At 52.9% G+C, this 14,979-nt stretch overlaps 3 non-coding genes across 3 annotated transcripts; 2 read left to right on the top strand and 1 right to left on the bottom strand.

Moving 5' to 3' along the window:
• Positions 1-617: 617 nt before the first annotated feature.
• On the top strand, positions 618-834 carry LOC120376541. Its single transcript, XR_005587399.1, has one exon. It is a non-coding gene; the product is annotated as a small nucleolar RNA U3 (small nucleolar RNA).
• Positions 835-5,428: 4,594 nt separating this feature from the next.
• Positions 5,429-5,501, top strand: TRNAK-UUU. The gene has a single exon. It is a non-coding gene; the product is annotated as a tRNA-Lys (tRNA).
• An 8,609-nt stretch (positions 5,502-14,110) lies between these two features.
• Positions 14,111-14,182, bottom strand: TRNAC-GCA. The gene has a single exon. It is a non-coding gene; the product is annotated as a tRNA-Cys (tRNA).
• Positions 14,183-14,979: the final 797 nt, after the last annotated feature.

The following is a 14,979-nucleotide window of genomic DNA, read 5'->3' as shown; positions in this document are numbered from 1 at the left end:
GTTCTCTATACTATACACTGAAATGTAAGTACAATACTTATATTCAAGGGATTTATTTTTTTATAAATATTGCATCTGATTTTGTAAGCAAGTAGTTTTTATGTGAGGTTAAACTTGGGGGTATGCAAGAGAAATCAGACTCCTGAAAGGGGTACAGGTGTCTCTAAAGGTTGAGAGCCACTGATTTGGTGCAGGTACCACCGGTAACATAGATCCCTGCAAAAACTTCTAGTGCAGATGAATTTGAAAGCAAGCCAGAGAGAAACAGCTGCGGAGCATGCTAGAAAGGGCTGACCTGTCCGCATTGTCTGTGCCTGACAAGCTGTCATGTGGCACAGAGGAGCCTGTGAGAGGTATGGCACAGCAAGAGGGTTTGATTGGTCGGTAGGAGCTCCACATGCTAATCAGGAGGTGTGTGTCTGTAAATAGCGACATAAACATCTTCTAATGGCCAGTGTGCTAAAGCTGCCTCGATTGTGCTTTAATGAAATGGGAACTTGGTTTTAGATTTTTGTTCTTTAATTCGCTGGGGGTGAAACCCGTTGTATGAAAACATTCACCATGGGAATAAAGCTTGCGCACATTAGCCTGGGTGTGTAGCCGAGAACAGCTTTGTTAAGACTATACTTTCAGGGATCATTTCTATAGTTTGTAACTAGAGAAGTGTGGTTGAAAGTGTCTGACCTTGCTAACCACGATGAGGAGTTAAACTGTTCTCTTCTGAGCATGAAGCGAGTGGACAGTGGTGCTTTAATGCATCTGCTGTCTGCTATTGATGAGTGTTCTTGCTTTCCTTTTGGGAAGCTGAGAGGAAGAGAACACAGACTGAGTGGTTAGTTCTTATAAAACAAGTTTAAAAATAAATGTTTTGGTTTTCTTTTCTGTTATCTGAGTTTGTTTAAAGCTTTTGTTCAGTTCTGTAGTCTTAATTTCTTTTGGTAGAATTTGGAAGGAAAGTAAAGGTAGTGTGAAAACTGGTGTTTTAAAGGTTTCTAATTCAGTTCTTACTGAAAGTTTTTTTTAAATTTCTTTATACTGCTCTCTCTCTCTTTTTCTTGTAATCTATTTAAGAATTTAGGTAGGATCCTGTGTCTGCACGTTCTCTTCCTTTTCCACTTGCCTCTCCGCTTCTCTCTTTTTCCCTTCCCATTTTTCAGGAAGCCCCTATTTTTACTTCTCCTGCTCTGGCAGCGGGTACGCAGTTTGCTCTTGGCCCCAAGCCCATCAGACAATCCACACAGGCTCTGAGAGTTGCTGTCTCTTGGCCATATATTGGGTAGAGGGTTCTAAAGCTGTGTCAGGGTATGTCTACACTATGGGTTTATTCCAATTTTGCAGAAACTGGTTTTTGGAAACAGATTATATAAAGTCAAGTGAACGCGGCCACACTAAGCACATTAATTTGGCGGTGTGCATCCATGTACTGAGGCTAGTATCGATTTCTGGAGCATTGCACTGTGGGTAGCTATCCCATAATTCCTGCAGTCTCCCCTGCCCATTGGAATTCTGGGTTGAGATATCAGTGCATGATGGGGCAAAAACAGTGTCGTGGGTGATTCTGGGGAAATGTCGTCACTCACTCCTCCCTCCGTGAAAGCAATGGCAGACAATCATTTCGCGCCCTTTTCCCTGGATTGCCCGGGCAGACGCCATAGCACGGCAATCATGGAGCCCGTTCAGCCTTTTTTCCCCATCACTGTATGTCTACTGGATGGTGCTGACAGACACGGTACTGCAGTGCTACACAACAGCATCCCCTTGTCTTTTGCAAGTTAGTAAAGATAGTTGTTAGCTATACTGTATTACCCAGTCCGCTCATTTATTCATGCCCATGACTATCCTGTTTGTATGAGTGATGTGCTCTCACTGCTTGCTGGCTGTACCTTGAACTCACCCACCGTATACCCCGCTTTGGGGACATGACAGACTGTGTATATGTATATGCAGTCCAATACCAAAACACTAACATCTCCCTACAACCTGTATGTTACCCCCAATGACACAATAACTGATGCTTCAAACACTTTGTATAATCTATTTTCAAATATTCTCTAATAAACTTTAAATCTGCTGCTTTGCAAGGTGATAATGACAGTGACAAGTTATACTGTATTACAACTGTGAGCTCTCTGCAGAGACTGTTTCCAAGCGAATGCCTAATCAGGAAACCACCCAGCCTGCCTTCAGACGGCCCACCCCGAATTGTGGCACTACTGGAGAAAGTGGAAGAAGAAATGCCAGCTGCTGCTTCAACCTGGCAGCAGCTTCAAAGATCCAGAAGCTGTATAAAACAAACCCTCTCAAGGCTGTAAGAAAGGTCCTGTATGGTCCCTCGTCCTACTGCATGATCCCACCCGAGCGTCTCTACCACTACTTCCTCGAAGTATTCAGCGGCAAGCCCAGGAATGGCACGCAGTGCCTGGAGTGCTTCCGCCCACTGCCCTGCATCGCCAATGCAGACGGTCTAGAGGCCGACTTCACACCCAAAGAGGTGATGGCCAGGCTCTCCAGAACCAAAAACACCGCGCCCGGAAAAGATGGCATCCCCTACAGCCTTCTCAAGAAGCGGGAACCCGGCTGCCTCGTCCTCTCCAGCATCTTTAACTTGTGCTGGCGCTTTGGCCGGTCTCCCACCTCCTGGAAGAAGGCCATGACAGTCCTGATCCACAAGAAGGGCAAGCGAGATGACCCCAGCAACTGGAGACCCATCTCTCTGTGTTCTACAATGTACAAGCTGTACGCCAGCTGCCTGGCAGCCAGAATCACGGAGTGGGCAATGACCGGGGGAGCCATCAGCCTGGCCTAGAAGGGCTTCATGCCATTGGAGGGGTGCTACGAGCACAACTTCCTGCTCCAGACTGTCCTCCAGACGACCGCGCCCAACTAAACTGCGTGCCATCCGCCACGGGAACCGAGACAAGCACTGCAGGAAGTGCGGGTACGCCTTGGAGACCCTGCCCCACGTCCTGTGCAGCTGCAAGCCCCACGCCAGAGCCTGGCAGCTGCGCCACAACCAGGGCCAGCTCCAGAGCCCAGCGGGGCAAGCACCCGCCTGGGGAAGCCATTTCCCAGGGGGAGGCAGTCATGCTCTACAAAACGCTCGGCCGGCGGCTCCAGTCTACCTCCCACAGGCGTAACTGCGGACGGTTCGCTGGTCCGGCGGCTCGGCTGGACCTCCCGCAGGCATGACTGCGGCAGCTCAAGCGGAGCTGCCGAACCAGCGAACAGCCCGCAGCTGCGGGAGGTCCAGCCGAGCCGCGCGACCAGCGGACCCTCCACAGTCATGCCCGCGGGAGGTCCGCTGCTCCCGCGGCTCGGGGGCGCCTCCGGGGCATGACTGCTTGGGGCGGCCAAATTTGTAGAGCCACCCCTGGCCACAACGCCGTCCAGGACCGTCTAGTAAAGGCCATCGCTCCGCACCTGGGAGAAATCACCATCAACCGCACCATCCCCGACACCGACAGCCTGCTGCGCCCGGACATCGTCGTCACAGACGAGGATCAGAAAAAGATCATCCTCGTCGACGTGACGATTCCATTTGAAAACAGGACCCTGGCCTTCCACGAGGCCCGAGCCCACAAGCTCGAAAAATACGCCCCCTTGGCGGACACCCTGCGGTCAAACGGCTATGACGTCTGCACCGACGCCCTGATTGTTGGGGCCCTGGGTGCCTGGGACCCTTGCAATGAATGCGTGCTTTGGACCTGTGGGGTGGGTGGTCGCTACGCGCGGCTCATGAGATGCCTAATGGTCCCGGACACTATTCGCTGGTCTAGAGACATCTACACGGAGCACATCACCGGCCACCGCCAATACCAGGAGTGAGCGGGCGTGGCTTTGTGCACCCGCAGGGGTGAGGAGACGTGTAAACCCCCCCTGCTGGACTCTATTCCCTGAGCCCTAAACCCACCGAACCGAACTCCACCATGTGAGGGTCGTCTCATCCCCATTATCTAGCCTGCTTATTCATGCCCATGACTGTCCATGTCATTCCCTTCTTTAAGTTTTGTCTAATGGAGTGTTAGTTCTGTCTAGACTATCAGGCAAGCCTACTAAAGACCCAGAGAGGCAACTGGCAGCTCCTGGTCAGAGCCCCAGACATCCAGCAGAAATGATGAGCTGCATGCCATTCTAGGGGGTGCCCCTGCAACAACCCCACCCATTGCTTCCCTTCTCTCCCAGGCTACTGTTATCCCCCATTTGTGTGATGAAGTAATAAAGAATGCACGAATTTGAAACAACACAGACTTTCTTGCCTCTGCAAGTAGAGGTCAAATGGGGGAAGGGAGGGCAGTCTCCAGCTACTATGATATTCCAAGCAAGACTGAGTCTCCAGGAGACAAAGCTTAAAGAAGAGAATGACCTGGGAGTCATTCCCATTTTTGCCCAGGAGCCCTCGGGCAACCTCACCAAGGCCAACCAGGAGCACTCACGGGATGACAATGACAGATACCAATCCTACTGTACTATCTGCCATCCGGAAGGGAAGGGGATGCTGCTCTGTAGTGCTGCAGCACCACGTCTGCCAGCAGCATCTAGTAGACATACGGTGACATTGAAAAAAGGCGAGAAACAATTTTTTTCCATTTGCTTTCGGGGGAGGGGGACATATACCCTGAACCACCTGCGACGATATTTTTGACCCTTCAGGCTTTGGGAACTCAGCCAAGAATTCAAATGGTTTTCAGAGAGTACGGGAACTGTGGGATAGCTACAGATGTCAGTCACCCCTCCCTCCGTGAGCATCCATTTCATTCTTTGGCTTTCTAGTACGCTTGTCTCAGCTCCTTAAGTTTCAGCACTGTGTTGAGTCCCTGTTGTGGCCTCTTTCTATTATGGCCTTGGAGATTTTTTCAAATGTTTTGGCATTTTGTCTTTTGGAACGGAGTTCTGATAGAACAGATTCATCTCCCCATACAGAGATCAGCTTCAGTATCTCCCGTACGGTCCATGCTGGAGCTCTTTTTTGATTCTGGGACTGCATGGTCACCTGTGCTGATGAGCTCTCCATGCTGGGCAAACAGGAAATGAAATTCAAAAGTTCGTGGGGCTTTTCCTGTCTACCTGGCCAGTGCATCTGAGTTCAGATTGCTGTCCAGAGCGGTCACAATGGTGGATAGCGCCCGGCGGCCAATACCATCAAATTGCAGCCACACTAACCCTAATCCGAAATAGCAATACTGATTTCAGAGCTACTCCCCTCGTCGGGGAGTAGTACAGATACCTGTATTAAGAGCCCTTTATAGCGATATAAAGGGCTTCGTTGTGTGGACGGGTGCAGGGTTAATGCGATTTAACGCTGCTAAATTGGATATAAACTCATAGTGTTGACCAGGCCAGAGAGAGCAGCAAGTTTCCCCTATTGTTTCCCGCTCTTGTTTTCTTGACTAGTTTCTCCTCTGCACCAACTTGCTATTTTGCTTTGTGAGCCTGGCTAGCTCAGTTGGCAGAGCATCAGACTTTTAATCTGAGGGCCCAGGGTTCAAGTCCCTGGTCAGGTGATAAACAACTCACCAAGATCTTCAGCTGTCTTGCTGGAATCCTCTTTGATGTTGTTTTCTCTCTGCAGGATTTTCCCTTTCCTCAGAAGGGCCTTTTTGTGTGTGGGTTTGAAGGGGCAACTTCATGACAGCCCCTCTGTCCTTGCATCCTGGAGGAATAAAGGCCTCTGGGCATAGAGCATGTTCCTTCCCTGCACACACACACACGTACAAACACACAGAATATCCCTAAGGAATTAGAATCACCTGCTGCCTTCCCCTGTCCTGCTGGATCCCCAAATGAAGATGCTCTTCAGCCTAAACCCATGTCCCCTCTTTTCCCAGTGCCCCTCAATCCCAGCCCTCAGTCCCTCCTATGCTCACTGCTCCTCACTCCCAACCAGAGCCTGCTCCTCTTCACCCTTCTCCTCTGTCCCAACCCACAGCCCCCTCCTATTCCCAGTGCCCCTCAATCCCAACCCACAGCCCCCTCCTATTCCCAGTGCCCCTCAATCCCTACCCACAGCCCCCTCCTATTCCCAGTGCCCCTCAATCCCAACCCACAGGCCCCTGCTCCTCACGCTGCTCCTCAATCCCAACCCACAGCTCCCTCCTTCCCTCCAGCAGCAGGTGCTTCACACCCCCTCAGGGAGATTTTCTTGCAAGGTTTCGTGTATGAGTCTGCATGTGGATTTTACAGTATGTTAGAAATAGGTTGGGTTGCTTGCCGAAATGATCACTTGTGGCTGGTGTTGGATTCCCAGTCTCCATGTTATAGGGGCAGGAGAAATAAAGGGTTGTTATCCTTGTGTGAATCGAGGGCAGCACAACTGTGCTTGGCAGACCCCGATTGAGGGACTCACCCTCAATTCAAGAGCACTTGCTAGGCAAGGGACAGGGGTTCCAAAGCCAAGTGGGCCGGGGTCTGGGTCCCAATACTAAAATGTAGGTGTTAGACCAACTTTAGGACAGGGTGGCTGTGGAGGGATGAGTGAGTCCCTAGACAACATAGTGAGTACGGGGCCTTCTTAGTTTCCCCCTTTTCCACCCAGGATGGCAGGTGAACTGTACAGAGGCACCTCTGGGCTTGCTCTGACTAAGGACAACAGCTGTTAGTGGGGTGCAGGGTAGGGGATGGCTCATGTTAAAGGAGGTTTGGTTGCTGGACTTACGAACCGTAGGGAGAAGGACACTGCCCAGCTTATTTGGGGGGTGGGTCTTTCCCTCGTTGTTTATGTTTATGTGTTGGGGCTGCTGACATGACTTCTGCTAACCCTGGGCTTACATTGCAGTGTAGACATACCCTGAGAGGACTGGAGTCCAGTCTGAGCCCCAGGACCCCAAATCAGATCATCCAGGCCAGCCGGGCCACAGGGATTTTGCTCTTTCCTGACTGCTCCCCGGGACCCTTGCCCCCATTCAATCCCCCTGTTCCCTGCCCTCTGACTGCCCTGACCCCTATCCACCCCCCCACAACCCACCCCCTCCCTGCCCCCTTACCACACTGCCTGGGGACCGGGTCCACTCTGCCAGGACCACGACCGGCGCCCCGGGGCCCAACTCCCCGAGCCCGGCCGGACCAGAGCAGGCACCGCTCGGCGGCAGCCGCTCGGCCCGACTCCCCAGGCCGGCACCGGGGCCCAGCCGCCCCCCCCAGGGACCCCTGCCCCATCCACCCCCCTTCCCTGTACCCTGAGTACCCTCCGCCGCCCCATCCAACCCCTCCTCTCATTCCTGATGGACCCCCAGGACCCCTGCCCCATCCAACCACCCCTTCTCTCTGTCCCCTGACTGCCCCTGGAACCCTTGCCCCTGACTGCCTCCCACTGCCCCATCCAACCCCTGATCCTTTCTGACTGCCCCCCCAGGACCCTGGCCCCCGTTCAATCCCCCTGTTCCCTGCCCTCTGACCCCCCCACCCCCAAACTCCCCTACCCTCTCTCCAACACCCCCTCCCTGCCCCCTTACTGCGCTGCCTGGACGTGGCTGGGCCGGGACAGGAGTCACGCGGCCAGAGCCGGAGGATGCGGCGGGAGCCCAGCGGCCGGAGCCAGGCGTCTGGCCGGGTGGAGCCAGGGAGGGCTGCGGCCAGAGCTGGAGCCGGGCAGCCGGGGCCGCCACCACGCCCAGACCCGCGCTGCCGGAGCCCGGCCCCCTGGCAAAACAGCAGGGGCGGCTGGAGCCACGGGGCCAGGCTGGGCTGGAGGTGGGGGGCCGTGTCCAGAGCCGAGCATCCCCGTAGGTGGGGGCATGGCAGGGCCGGGGGGGGTGCGGCCGGAGCCGGGCGGCCGGGGAGGGGTTCGGGCGGGGGGTCGGGGACGCGGGGCCGTGCCGCAGCCGGTGAGGGTCGGGCGGGGACCCGGGATGGAGGGGCAGGGCAGGGTCGCGGCCGGGAGCACAGGGGACGTGGCCAGGAGGGTCGGGCGGGCCGGGTGGCTGGGCAGGGTCGCAGCCGGGAACGCGGGCCGGGCGCGGCCGGGAAGGGTTCGGGGTCGGGGAGTGTCACGTCCGGGGACGGGGGGTGACGCGGGGCCGTGAAGCAGCCGGTGAGGGTCGGCCGGGGACCCGGGGACGGGGGGGGCCGGGCAGGGTCGCGGCCGGGAACGCGGGGCCGGGAACGCTGGGGGGGGGGAACGCGGCCAGGGAAGGTTGGGTGGGGACCCGGGGCCGGAGGGGGCCGGGCAGGGTCGCGGCCGGGGAGGCGGGGACAGGCCGCGGCCAGGGACCGGCCGGGGGACACGCTCCCCCCCCTAGTTTCCTACCTCAGCGTCGTCTTCCTCGGCCGGGGAAGCCTGCTTGCTTCTCAGCCCTCCCAGGCTTCCCGCGCGAACAGCTGATTCGCAGGAAGCCATGGGGGAGGAGAAGCAAGGAGGAGCTTCATGGCAGGAGGTGGAGGCAGAATTCGCAACGGTTCACGCAAACCGTTTGCTAAAATTAGATGCCGGACGGAGAACTTTAGCATCCGGTTCTCTGTCCGGCGTCTAATTTTAGCAAATGGTTCGCGCGAACCGTTGCGAACCGTCTGCAGCTCACCCCTGACCTCGACGAGAGGCCTAGTGCTTTTTGCAGCAAACTTAAAGTGACAAATGTCAGTGTAAATGCTGCTGGTCATTATATCAACATAACTGGCCTCCACCAGTATCCCACCATGCCTGCCGTGAACTCACCTGCCCTGCATTCCTGCTACAGAGGCTGGGCCCCTCCCCTTTCATAGCTCCAGAAAGTTCTGACAGCTGAGCCACTATCTATACCGGGATTAGCTTGATAGAACTCCATTGCCAGCCTAAGTAATGTAATTACACCAACCTAATTTTGTAGTGTAGACATGTCCAAAGAATCACACACACACCTTGGGAGCAAAACTTCATCTGCTCCTCTGCTTTACAGAATCCAAACACGAGCAACACTTGTCAGGGCCCAGTGGGGATTGGCAGAGAGTCAGGTATGGGCAAACACAGCATTTTAAGTCACAGTAGGTATCCTGGGTTAGCTGGTTAAAGCCCCTGTTTTGTAAACAGGAGATCCTGGGTTCAACTCCTTGTAGTCCCTTGAGAATGGCTTTTGGGGCACCTGGTATTGGCTACTGTCAGAAGACAAGATTCAGAGCTAGATGGACCTATGGTTTAAATTACACTCACAGGCACTGATAGTAGAATTACTGAAAGTTTGGGTGTTAAGAGCTGACAGGTCAGTGGTCCACTCCCCTCAATGCGGTTTTACCATTTCCACTTGCTAAACTCCCTCCCAACCTCTATAAAAGTACAGTGCAGACATATGGGCTTGAGCCCAACCTCTGAGGCACGAGAGTTTCTGAACCCAGGCTTCAGCGTGAACACAAATATCTGCACCACAGTTTTTAGCCCCTCAGCTTTACGTCTAGGAGCCCAAGTCAGATGACCCAGGCCAGCCCTGCTGCCATCTTTATCCCAGGAGAAATGGATTCTAAGGGTACGTCTCCATTGCAATGTAAGCCCAGGTGTGGCACGCTGTGCTTAAAGCAGCACCTGGAAGCCCCATATTCACCACTCTCATATAATGATGACATGATTTGTACAAAGTCTGCCTGGTGAGGTGTCATTTCAAAAGTCTTGATCTGTTGAACATTAATATCGTGTTGGATTGTGTGTGCTACCATTGGTTGGGAAGTTATGAAGTTTTGCTCTGAGTGTGTTACTGAAATATGTTATGAGGTTGGGAAATGCCCCCCACCAGCCTTTAAGGTGTGACAGTGGAGGAGCCAGACTCGCTGCTGGCCCATTGAAGGTATCCACACTCCCAAGGACTAGCCCAGGAACCGTGTACAATGCAGACTTCTCAGAGATAGCACGGAGACAATGGACACTGCTTGAGTCACATGGTAACAAAGGAGCTTCCTAGCAAGTTGGAAGAAACTATGAAAGACGGGAAGAGACATCATGACTTGGCCTCTCTCCCCCACAACTCAGCAGCTGGAAACACACCTGGAGGACAAAGACTGAACTGAACTGATTCAGAAATCAGAAGAGAATAATAACAATAATACTTGCAAACCAAAGTCCCCAAACAGACTAATATTGGTTTTTCAGCAGAAAATTTTCAGTTTGGGGAATTTTGTTTTCTCAGTCAGACCTTGCCAAGGGAAGCAGGGAGAAAATGTTTGAGTTGCCTCCTTCAGAGCAGCTTGGCCTAGACACTAGCTCTGGTTCACTGCTCTGGCCTTGCTCGGGTTGAGGGTATTTTAATAATTTGGGCAGGTCCCAGGGTGTTTGGGGGAGATGATGAGGATGTTCCCTTTTGAGATAAAAACTAAGAAATACAGCACTAGAGAATTTCTTTTTTTAAGAAATCTGGGATTTAGACATTTTATTTAAAGCAAGGGAGTTCTGAGTTGCTGAGAAGGTTTTTCTTTGCAAGAAGCAACATTGTTTGATCTGTCATTGTACCAAAGAGGGAGATGGTTGTCTACAAAGGAGGGGTGAAAACTAAACACTTGTGATGAGAATGGGATTTGAACCCATGCATGCAGAGCACAATGGAGTAGCAGTCCATCACCTTAACCACTCAGCCACTTCAGCTGAGCTGTCAAAAAAGTGACAGGAGGTGAAATCTAAGGCCAGAAGAGATAGGGACAATAAGGAGTTTTTAAATACTATGCGGAAGCAGGGGCTGAATGAGCTCCCCCCTCACATCTAGTGAGGAGCTGGGGGAAAGACTTCAGGAACAGACCGTGTTTGCATAGACACCTACTCTGCCTAGGTATGCAGCATGATGGGGCTGCTTTCCCAAAATGACCAGTTTTGGCTGATGGTGGGTTACAAATCACTTTAGGAGTGAATAGAATGAAATGTTATTATCCTTCATCCATGAGTGAAGGGCAGCAGAACATACCTAGACTGTCCTGATGGAGGGGTGGGGGGGTGAGGAATAGCTTTTATTGGACTGCATAGAAGTGATTGAGAACATCACCCTAAACCAGTGGCAGTGACATCAAAAAGGCTTTTGCAGGACCTAAGACTATTGGTCAAAGGTGGTGGGGAGATGGTGACCTCACAGAGAGATGCTGACATCAGCCAGGCAGGACAGGGGCGAGGGGCCAGGGAAACCTCAGAGACCCCTGTGGCTTTGCTTCAGCAAGTCTCCATCTCGAGGTCTCTCTTTGAGGACTGAGAGAGTATTCGGGTTCACAGATGTGAGCACCAGGAGGAACCTCTTTCGAGTTTTCTCCTTCCCTTTTAGTGATTTTACTAGAAAACAGAGGTCCCTGTTTAGAAGGTAAGAGCCTCCTCGAGGTTTGAAACCTGTTCGGTCTGATCCATCAGGTGACAGTTGAATTCTAGGCATGGAAAACACGAGCTTAAGGAGGCAGAATTTTATTTCACACTTGGGATTTTGTCCCATAGAATCAGTGGGGACATTAGGGTTTGTCCTTTTTGTTTCACCTTTTCCTCCATCCATCCCTCCCTCCTTTCATAGAATCATAGAATCATAGAATCTCAGGGTTGGAAGGGACCTCAGGAGGTCATCTAGTCCAACCCCCTGCTCAAAGCCGGACCAAACCCAACTAAATCATCCCAGCCAGGGCTTTGACAAGCCTGACCTTAAAAACCTCTAAGGAAGGAGATTCCACCACCTCCCTAGGTAACCCATTCCAGTTCTTCACCACCCTACTAGTGAAAAAGTTTTTCCTAATGTCCAGGCTAAACCTCCCCCTCTGCAACTTGAGACCATTACTCCTTGTTCTGTCATCTTCTACCACTGAGAACAGTCTAGATCCGTCCTCTTTGGAACCCCCTTTCAGGTAGTTGAAAGCAGCTATCAAATCCCCCCTCATTCTTCTCTTCTGCAGACTAAACAATCCCAGTTCCCTCAGCTTCTCCTCGTAAGTCATGTGCTCCAGCCCCCTAATCATTTTTGTTGCCCTCCGCTGGACTCTCTCCAATTTCTCCACATCCTTCTTGTAGTGTGGGGCCCAAAATTGGACACAGTACTCCAAATGAGGCCTCACCAGTGCTGAGTAGAGGGGAATGATCACATCCCTCGATCCCCTGGCAATGCCCCTACTTATACAACCCAAAATGCCATTAGCCTTCTTGGCAACAAGGGCACACTGTTGACTCATATTCAGCTTTTCGTCCACCGTAACCCCTAGGTCCTTTTCTGCAGAACTGCTGCCCAGCCATTCGGTCCCTTTCTCTTCATCTCTTGCTTCTTTTGTCCTTTCTCCTGTTCCCCTCCCAACACTAGGAGTGGGGTGTGTGTGTGTGTGTGTGTGTTGTGGGGGAGTGCTCTGCAGCTCCCACTCTGGGAGGTCCACCCAAAAATGTGGGGCTGAAATAGTGCTCGGGCAGTGATCCCCACCGATGAACTGGGCCATCCTTTGGGCTCTCTGGTGAGAACCCTCAGCCTCCCGTCCTCAGTCTCTACCCTGATTGGCTGAGCAGGGGGTTATTGACAGGGAGGAGACTCAGGTCCTTGTTGTTCTCTTTTAAGACCAAGGAAATAAGTCATAACCAGTTCTATGTTTGATGAATTTTGCTGCTTCGCTGCATTAATGGTCTCTGAGCAGTTCATGATTCTCTCTAACATTGCAGTTCTCCTCAAACACTTGCTGAATAATTACTGTGCACTGTTTTTGGTGTGGAGCTCATCTGAGAGCACTTTATTCAGGTCATTCAATGTCTGAAATTCAAGATCTGATGGTTAGTTTGAAAATCAGGGCTCTTGTGTCCTACTCCCAACTCTTCCACTGACTGGCTGTGTGACCTAAGACAAGTCAATTCTCCTTTCTCAGCCTTAGCGTCTCCCTATTTCAAGTAGGGATACTAATTGTTGTGTATTTGGTTGTCATGGTTTTTGTTGCTATGGCAACTGAGTTAGATTATTATGGGTTAGCTCAACCAGATTCAACCAGCTGAGTGAGCTCTCTGTATATCTGTAAATAAAATGGAGGTTTTGGTTAGCTGCCTGCTCTCTGGCCTCAAGTGATTGCTTCCTACACCGGCTGCCCCAAGGACTTAACACTAATGATCCGCTCCTACCAGGGCTGGCTCCAGGCCCCAACATGCCAAGAACATGCTTGGGGCGGCATGCCGCAGGGGGCGCTCCACTGGTTGGTGGGAGGGCGGCAGGCGGCTCCAGTGGATCTCCCGCAGGCGTGCCTGCGGATGCTCCACCGGAGCCGCGGGACCAGCGGACCCTCCGCAGGCACGTCTGCAGGAGGTCCACCAGAGCCTTGGGACCGGCGATCGCCAGAGCGCCCCCCGCGGTGTGCTGCCATGCTTGGGGCGGCAAAATTCCTATAGCCACCCCTGGCTCCTACCTACCTCATGGTAGGTGGAGGCAGCGCCGGCTCTAGGTTTTTTGCCTCCCCAAGCAAAAAAAATGTTGTTTGCCTCCCACATCCCCTTGCTGCCTGAGCCCTGGGCTCTCCCCTCCCCACACCTGCACCCCCTGCTTCCCCAGCTCTGGGTCTCCCACCACTCACACCCCCCTGCTGCCCCAGCCCTGGGCTCTACCCCCTGACCCTCACCTCCCTGCCAAGCCAGCCCTGGGCTCTCCCCCCCCCACACCCTGTGCTGCCCCCGCTCTTGACTCTCCCCTTCCCCCCTACCAGTGCTCCCCCACCCACACCCGCCTTGCTGCCCCAGCCCTGGGCTCCTCCCCCCACTTGCACCCTCCTTCCGCCCCAGCCCTGGGTCACTGGTAACTTGCTCCCAGTTTAATAGAATAGAAAAAAGAGAAGATTCAATGTGTAACAGGGAGTTTGGTAAATCTTGGTTATGTTATTTTTGCAACAGGCTCCTGTCCACCTCCAGTAGAGTTTTCAGTCCCAATGGCAACTTACTTATCAAATGTAATACAGACTAGTCCATGCCTCCCAGGTGGATGTGGTTCTTGTTCTTCTGCACATTGTAGCCCATGGAGGCCAAGGACCTGCAAATGTCTCTTCATGGGCCTTTGTTTAATTGATGAAAACATAAACTAGACACTTAGAGGATTGGAACTGATTTCATTGGAGGGACATGTTTGCTAGGTTTTTATGCATTTGCACAGGAAGATGTTGAGTGTTTCCATTCATTTCAGGCATCCCTAGTCAGTGGAGCTCCTGAAAATGGATATGCAGTTATTTTTGTTCAAGAAGCAGGCTTTTAAGGGGGCACTTGGATTTGAACCAAGGACCACTTGATCTGCAGTCAAACACTCTACCACTGAGCTATACCCCCTGACAAGTACATTGCAAGTCAGTGATCTTAAGGATCTTGAAACCTGAGAGTGGTGTTTGTTTCTTCCACACCAGTATTGCTGTCTGTGCATCCCGGAGCTATGGGGTGAGTGGGAAAGGCCCATAACTAGCTTGTCAGTATCAACAAAGGAGCAGCCGACATCAGGACCAACGAGACGTGCTGGTGGCCCATCAGGAAGAATCCACTCTCCCAGAGACTTCTCGGCGAGGGCACGGTACACAATGGGGGCTACCTACCTGCCACGTCCCAGCAAGGGTCTTTCTAGTCCCACTTTAGTGTTACCCAATTTCTAATCAGTCTTTGGCCCAGATTCCCTCCCTGAGCGGCACCAGCACATACCTGGGCCCCCTGCTAGTGTTAAATCTGCATTGAGCTAGGACCCAGCTTGGCAAAGAGCCTGCAGCCCCCTCTGTGCTGGAGGAGTGAGAGCAGCCCTGGCACTGGGCAGGGCAGCCCTGAGGGAATGAACCCTATGTGCCCGTGAGGCCCTGATCCAGAACCTCTGCCAGGCAGCTTGTGCTGCTCGGGCGTCTCTAGTCTCCAGCGAGGATTCAAAGCTTCTCTGCTCCAGGGGAACCCCTGGGGAAGGGAGGCAGGGCTCCTGCAGGATAAATCTTCCTGCCGGCAGAGCTCCGGTCCCCTCCTCATGGGCACAGGGCGTTGCACACGGCACCCACCACATGCACACACCCCTTTGTGAGGAGAATCAGCTCTGGGATATTGGGGTCAAACCCTTCCCACCTCGTCCCTGCAAACCTTCTCCTGGCTTCAGTGAG

The sequence above is a fragment of the Mauremys reevesii genome, linkage group 12 (genome assembly GCF_016161935.1).
Source record: "Mauremys reevesii isolate NIE-2019 linkage group 12, ASM1616193v1, whole genome shotgun sequence".
Classification (NCBI taxonomy): Eukaryota; Metazoa; Chordata; order Testudines; family Geoemydidae; genus Mauremys; species Mauremys reevesii.
The sequence above is the reverse complement of the archived record's forward strand: the minus strand, read 5'-3'. Positions and strand labels throughout refer to the sequence as shown.